The 7,270-nt window shown below is 45.1% G+C and overlaps 1 long non-coding RNA gene across 1 annotated transcript; it reads right to left on the bottom strand.

The window, feature by feature from the left end:
• Positions 1 to 4,055: 4,055 nt before the first annotated feature.
• LOC134481107 (uncharacterized) lies at positions 4,056 to 6,319 on the bottom strand. Its single transcript, XR_010056338.1, has 3 exons — positions 6,139 to 6,319; positions 4,216 to 4,416; positions 4,056 to 4,136 (listed from the first exon to the last, which is right to left on the bottom strand). It is a non-coding gene; the product is annotated as an uncharacterized LOC134481107 (long non-coding RNA).
• Between the last annotated feature and the right edge of the window lie 951 nt (positions 6,320 to 7,270).

Here is a 7,270-nt window from a genome sequence, read left to right as displayed (position 1 = left end):
ATTGTTACACCTTGCAATACTTCGATGGTCTTTGCTGGTATTGGTTCCATAATGAGAAATGCACAAAAGAGGCTGTGCTATTCGGGCTGCTTCTGGCTACTTCTGCTGCTGCTTCTTAGTTAGAGCCTTGTGGTCTCTGCCAGGTCAAGTCACTGCTACTGATTGGTGTTTTGCGTTTGCTATTGGACCGTACTGCACAGTGAAGATTGGAGTTGCCCCAAAGAATTACTTCTAAATAGGTCCACAACTCTCTCCCTTTTCCTATTAACTTTCTCTCTCTGCTGCCTCTGGTTGGTGGGCTAGAAGGATGGATAAAGTGTTTAAGAATCCTAAATAAAGTAGGTTTTGAAAAAATCTAAGCCTACAGATAGATTCATGGGTTTTGAGAAAGGGTTATGTCTCCTGCTGAGAGGAGATGGTATGTAGGTTGTGACTTTTTGGTTCTGTGGTCTACTGCGAACCATTAAATGGCCAGTGACTGACAGTCTCCCAATAAGTACAGCACACACTAAAATGATTTCGCTTGGCATTGGGAGCTGTAGAATGTATTCATTTCTTGTCACATATCCTCGAGTATTCATGTAGGTGACAGTAGTTACTCTTCAGTTCTGCCATACAGGGAAGTGGGTCTGTACACTGAGAGAAGAGAGTGGCTGGTGGTGAGTATGTAACAGGGAGTAAGAGAATCATTACGGTGCTGGGTCTCTTTTTTTTTTTTCCCAACTTGACAATCTGGAGCCAGCTGAGAAGAAAGAACAAGTCAAGAACTGCCTCCATTAGATTAGTCTTTGGGCAAGTCTATGGAACATTTTCTTGATTAATGATTCTTGTGGGAGGGCCCACCATTGTGGGCAAGTTCATCAGTAGTCATGTGTAAAAAGAATAGCCTTTTAGGCTGTAAGAAATAGTAATGGAGCAGCCATGGGGAGTGTGGCGGTTTGAATAAGTAAGGCACCCACAGACATATATTTGTACATTTAGTTAACAGGGAGTGACAGAATTTTCAAGGATTAGAAGGATTAAGAGGTGTGACCTTATTGGAGGAAGAGGGGGTGTCGACAAGGGTGGGGTTTGAGTTTTCAAGAGCCCCATGCTTTCCCAGATTTCTCTCTCTCTCTCTCTCTCTCTCTCTCTCTCTCTCTCTGTCTCTCTCTGTCTCTCTCTGTCTCTCTCTCTCTCTCTCTCTCTCTCTCTCTCTCTCTCTCTCTCTCTCTCTCTTTCTCTCTGCTTACAGAGCAGTAGCTCTCTATTGCTCCAGTGTTATGCTCCCTGCCATGATGATGCACCAGACGTCTGAAACTGTAAGGGATCCTCCAATTACATGCTTTCATTATAGTATTTCCTTGACCATGGTGTCTCTTCACAGCAACAGAAAAATGACTGAGACAGGGAGCAGGCCAACAAGCAGAGCTCCTTGTTACCACTTCAAGCTCCTGTTCTGGATTCCCTCAGTGATGGTCTGTAACCTGTAAGGCAAATAACCCTTTCCTCCCCAAGTTAGTTTTGATCATGGAATTCATCATGACTAGAAGGAAGCAAACTAGAAAGTCACAGGTCAGTACATGAGCAAGTCTTACCTTTAAATTAAAAAAAAGTGTCTATACATTTCTATTTGTGGTTATGATGTAAGTGTCTGTGGCTCTACTAGACACACTGTTTCTATAAGGCATTGTCTTACTTAGGGTTCCTATTGTTGTAAGGAAACACGGTGACCAAAGAGCAAGTTAGGGAGGAAAAGGTTTATTCAGCTTACACTTCTACATTGCTGCTCATCACCAAAGGAAGTTGGGACAGGAACTCAAACAGGACAGGATCCTGGAGGCAGGAACTGAGGCAGAGGCTATGGAGGGGCACTGCTTACCGTCTTGCTCCTCATGTCTTGCTTAGCTTGCTTTCTTATAGAACCCAGGACCACCAGCCTAGGAATGGTGCCGCTCACAGTGGGCTGGGCCCTCCCCACCAATCACGAAGTAAATGCCCTACAGCTGGATCTTATGGACGCATGTTCTCAACTGAGGCGCCCTCTTCTCTGACGACTCTAGCTTGCGTCACGTTGGCATAAAATCAGGGCGGTGGTTAGAATGGGATTGTCCCATGGGAAGTGTGGCACAAGTAGGAGGCGTGGCCTTGTGGGAGTAGGTGTGGCGTTGTTGGAGGAAGCATATCACTGTGGGGGTGATATGCTTCTTCTCCAACACCATGTCTGCCTAGACACTTCCATGATTCCTGCCTTGATGAAAATAGACTGAACTTCTGAACCTGAAAGCCTGTCCTAATTAAATGTTGTCCCTTGGGGTTGGGGATTTAGCTCAGTGGTAGAGTGCTTGCCTAGGAAGTGCAAGGCCCTGGGTTCGTTCCTCAGCTCCGAAAAAAAAGAACCCCCCAAAAAATGTTGTCCCTTATAAGTTGCCTTGGTCATGGTGTCTTTTCGCAGCAATGAAACCATCAGACAACCAACCAGTATAAAAACACGCAAATAGCAGAATTAATCAACAATAAAAAGTATTTTCAAGTCCTGCAGTGAGAAACTTATTCTAGAGAAGAAACAGCAATGAATGAGTCCAAGATAAGGTTGTCTCCAAAGACACTCTTGGAGTGTAGATGTGGTTCAGAGAGACCCCATGGGGTGCACAGGGGCTTCTCAGGAGGAGAGAGCTACATGGTCAGGAACCGCAAAGCTTTTTAAAGTCACGGCAAATGGCATAGGAAAGAGCTCAGCACCTCTGCACTGGAGGCACCATCAAGAGTTTCTGAGGATGAGCTCACATGTGAGTAAAAGACGGGAACTTCCTGGGGCTAGATAGGGTAACAGGGCCCACAGGTGTGTAGGAAGCCATCCAGTCGAAGGAGAGCCAGGCTGGACAAGCCAGTGCAGGAGCTCTTTGTGGTCATCAAGGGGCATTGAGAAGAGACCTCAAAAAATATTACAGGATGCAACAGAGTCTAACGTGCTCAGGGAAGCTAAACACAGGATCCACGTAACACCTGACAGAAGCTCACGGCATCCTCATCTTCCCTTTTAAATTACTTTAAAATACAAAATAACGGGCTTTATGATACTTTCAGGAATCGATAGATATAAACTTAGTTTGGCATTTACTACTCTTGAGTTATCCTCATCAAAATGTCCTCCTGGGAAGCCTCCACCTCACATCCACCTTCTGTAGTGATGTCTTGGCTGTTCTTTGAGGAACCAAAGAGACCAATATGGATGCAGCCCAAGTTCAACTTATTCTAGACACTTTCTGTTCTTCCTGGGTCTCCTGCTTCACTTTTTGAGAACTCCATTTGGAATTCCTTCATCCCTCAGTGTACTCTACTCCCTCATGTTGTCTTTAGTCTTTCTTCCACATCACCATCAATTTAATCTTTATTACCCTCATCCTTGTCTCTTCTCTGCATGTGAAGGTTGGATTTATTTGAAAAGATGACTTTAGGGGCCTGGAGAGATGACCAATGGATTAAGAGCTCGTCTGCTTTGAAAGAGGACGTGGATTTGTTCTTTGAGCTCATGTCCAATGGCCACCAACCACCTTTAATTCCAGCTTCAGGGGACCTGACTATTCTTGTCTCTGTGGTCTCCTGTGTTCATGCCCTGCCCCCACCAACATAATTAAAAATAATACATCTTCAGATGAGAAACAGGTTTCATTAGGTTTCGTTAGTCAAACAATCCCCGATCTTCTCTGATTTTGAGTCTGCTTGGATCAGTTTATTGGGTTTCCCCTTGAGTTCCAAGACCACCTCCCTGTTACCTGCCCCTCTTTCCCCAACTGTCTGTTTCTCCCTCAAACTTCACCTCAGAGAGTCTATCTATGTCTGGCCCCTCTCCACTGCTTCCTAAACAAACATCTTTTTTTTCCGTGCCATCCCTGCTCCTCTAAGCCTCATCTCCAGTTCTTTTCTCTCCCTAAAGACCAGACCAGCTCAGTCCTGTTTGTTTTAGTCTATGTGACATCAGACTTACTGTTCACAGCCTTGACCTTTCCTGCTTCCTCTCCATGTTCCATGCACCACAGCCCGTCTCCTCCACCAAAGTGTTCACACACAACACGTCACATCGCACATTTTAATATTTAGAGCAAAAACAAATTCCACTGGAAAAGATACTGGGGTTGTCAAAGGCCCGTGGGTATCTGAAACACAGAAAAACAAACATTTCCCCCCAATCCTATAAATTCCCCATCTATGTCCCCCACACTTTGTGAATTTCACCTTAACAGATCTTTTCCATCAGATTATAGACGTGGATGTGGACGTCGCCATCAAACTTGATGAAGTACATGGAAGGCTTAGCTGGGACTTGGTAAATGACTTTGCCGATCTTTTTGGACCCGTCGCTTCTGGTGAACTGCGCACATTGACCTGTTAAGATGTCGCTGTCAACGTCTGACTTCACCTCTGCTGGAGGAATCTCTGGAATGATACGGAGGTTACCTTCTGTGTAATCATCCAGGAGCTGGTGGATGTAAAGGGCTGGATCTTTCTCGTATGTGATGTAAAACCAGTCTTTCATGATCGGCACCTGGGCTAGGACCACCCCCCTCCAGTTGTCCTTAGAGCCATGTTTGCCCTCAAATTTATGCTCCACAGCTCGGCCAACCATGGCACTTGCGAGATGGGCGTCTTTCACTTGAGGAAACACTACTTTGTGAGGCAAGACCTTAAGCTTTAAAATCCTCTCATCGCTGTGAAGTCCCAGTCCACAGACACAGTCAATTCCATCATACTTGACAAGATAGAGAGAGGGATTTGTTGGCAGTTAATCTAGAACGATGGCCTTCCATTGGGTGACGGGCTCATCACCTTCCTTCCATCCGTGAGAAATTCTGCAGCCCATCATGTCCCCCAGGGCCTGGGGAGAAGGCCTCCTCCTCCTCCGCTTCTGTGTGGATGGTATGCTCATCCTCCTCAGAAACATACTCATCTTCATGGCTGTAGACCTAGTGTGGTAGGCCACGGCAAAACTATTCCACTGTCTTGTGGCTATCGTTCTGTGTTCAGGCTACATACTTGCCCATGGCCTGGGTTTGAAGAGCTCGCCTGCTTAAACCAGACACAATGCTGGTGCCTCTGTCATATGAGTGCCTACAAGAACAATGGGGGTGGGGTGGGGGAGGGCGCTGGACCAAGGCTCTTGTCTAAGAGAACTTTGGTGCAGGTGAGGAACGCGATGGTAGACAGGTTTGAGCATCTGAATCTAATTCTGTCATAATCAGAAGTTCGTAGGAGGGCTGGGCAATGGTGGAGCACACCTTTAATTCCAGCACTCAAGAGACAGAGGGAGGCAGACCTCTGTGAGATCAAGGCCAGCCTGGTCTACAGAGTTAGTTCCAGGATAGCCAAAGCTACCCACAGAACAACCCTGTCTCAAAAATCAAAATCTAAAGTTCAAAGGGAAATGAACAAATGGTTCTCTACAACTCAGAATAGCATATTCAGACACATTTCTTCAGCCCGAGGCACTTTGCCTCTGCTGAGGAACCTCTCCTTGAATGGCTAGGACAGTGTGGGATTAAGTATCCCTGTCCCCACTTTAAGCAAGCGGAACAGAGAAAGGATAGCAAAGGAGCCAGAAGGGTGGCCACACCCCTCTTCTACCCTCTAACTATGAACTATGTGGCAACATCCACAAGTGTCTGCCCGGAGACACAGCACACCAGTCCACTGGCTTTCTGTACTGTGCATCCTGACCCAGCCCCAGGTTTATTCCGCGAATCTGTTGCATCTTCGACCGCAACAAGAGCCTTTTGTGTAGGCAACAACAGCCACTTAGAAATAATATCTCCTGGGGTTGGGATTTAGCTCAGTGGTAGAGCAGTTGCCTAGCAAGCACAAGGCCCTGGGTTCGGTCCTCAGCTCCGAAAAAAAAATAAAAACAAACGAACCAAAAAAAAACCCAAAGAAATATTATCTCCTAAAATGCACAGGCACAGAGAGGAGCTTTGGCATTTTAGTAGAATTATGAATTAGATATTGTTAGTAAAGTATAATAAACTCTTAGACTGACTAGCCTAGACGATCCGCCGACCTCTCAAACGTGGAAGAAATCAGAACAGACGGTTACTCGCTGTACAAGGGAAAACTTTCAGCTTTCTGGGCTACAAGGGTCCCAGTTATCTTCATAAACGTATTTACCGAAAGAAAATGTCCATGTCGTCCAGATTCTGTCTTCTGAAACCGATCAGGCATCAAAAGGCTGTTGAACAATTGTGGGGTTCAGGAGCTGAACTGGCTTTCACACCCCGCTGTGAAGATAGTGAACCCACTTTCAAGGTAGTCTAGCGCCTGCAAGTGGAAGAGAAGCGCAACCTCCGCCGTTCTCTCTGTGACATCATCCATGCTCTGCTTACGTCATAGAAGCCCTCTCAGTCCAGTTCCTTCCCTAGTTACGCTTAGAAACTTCCAGCATCTAGGTTTTAGCTTCTCATGTAGCCTCGTGGAGGCCCAAAGTAAAGTCCCCACCCAAATATTCTGATGACTCGAATCACAGTCTGCCCAAGTAGCTCTTTTCATGCATTTTATTTTTCTGAAAAAGTCTTTGGTTTCTGAGTCACCAACATCCTTGGTGGTTATTTTCCCAGCACCTATCGTTCCTTTGGTTATCTTTAAGCCATTCTCCATATCAGAAATATTGGTAGGCTCTCTCTCCAAGGCAGCCCACTGGATAGCACCCCAAAATTAGTTTTATCAAACCCACAATTAGAGGAGGGCCATTTTTATTCAAACAAAGCTGGAATTTGACAGGATTAAATACCTTGTATTGAAGACAATGGCGATCATGAATTATGGATTTTTTGCAAAGAGCGAGGAAAAATTAGCTCCTGGACCTGCTTCCAAAGTCGGGATAAACTGATGATAAACCCGATATCGACCAGTCATATTTTAAATGTCTTTAAAATTTACCAGCACTTCAGGTTACAAGGAATTTATTAGATCAAATGCAGCAAAACAGGATGAAATAGATGAGGTAATTTTGTTTTTGAAATATGGGTAGACAGAATACTGGATTCAGGTAAGTGTGGAATTTACCTGTAAATTACAGGCACTTTGTTTGTGTCACATAGTTCTTCAGATCTTCAGAAGGATTCTTTTCAGAACCCTCCCCTGTCCCCACCACACTCTGACCCTCCCTTCCCTCTTCCCAGTAATTCACTTCCACTTTAACATTATAATTTTTTAAATGTACTTAGAGCTTAACAACTTATGGCAGCTTTTTAAAATATGTCCACTTTTCTAAGTGCACCATCTTCTTTTTCTCCCTTCTATC

The sequence above is a fragment of the Rattus norvegicus genome, chromosome 11 (assembly GCF_036323735.1).
Source record: "Rattus norvegicus strain BN/NHsdMcwi chromosome 11, GRCr8, whole genome shotgun sequence".
Lineage (NCBI taxonomy): Eukaryota > Metazoa > Chordata > Mammalia > Rodentia > Muridae > Rattus > Rattus norvegicus.
This window is presented reverse-complemented; position numbering and strand designations above follow the sequence as displayed.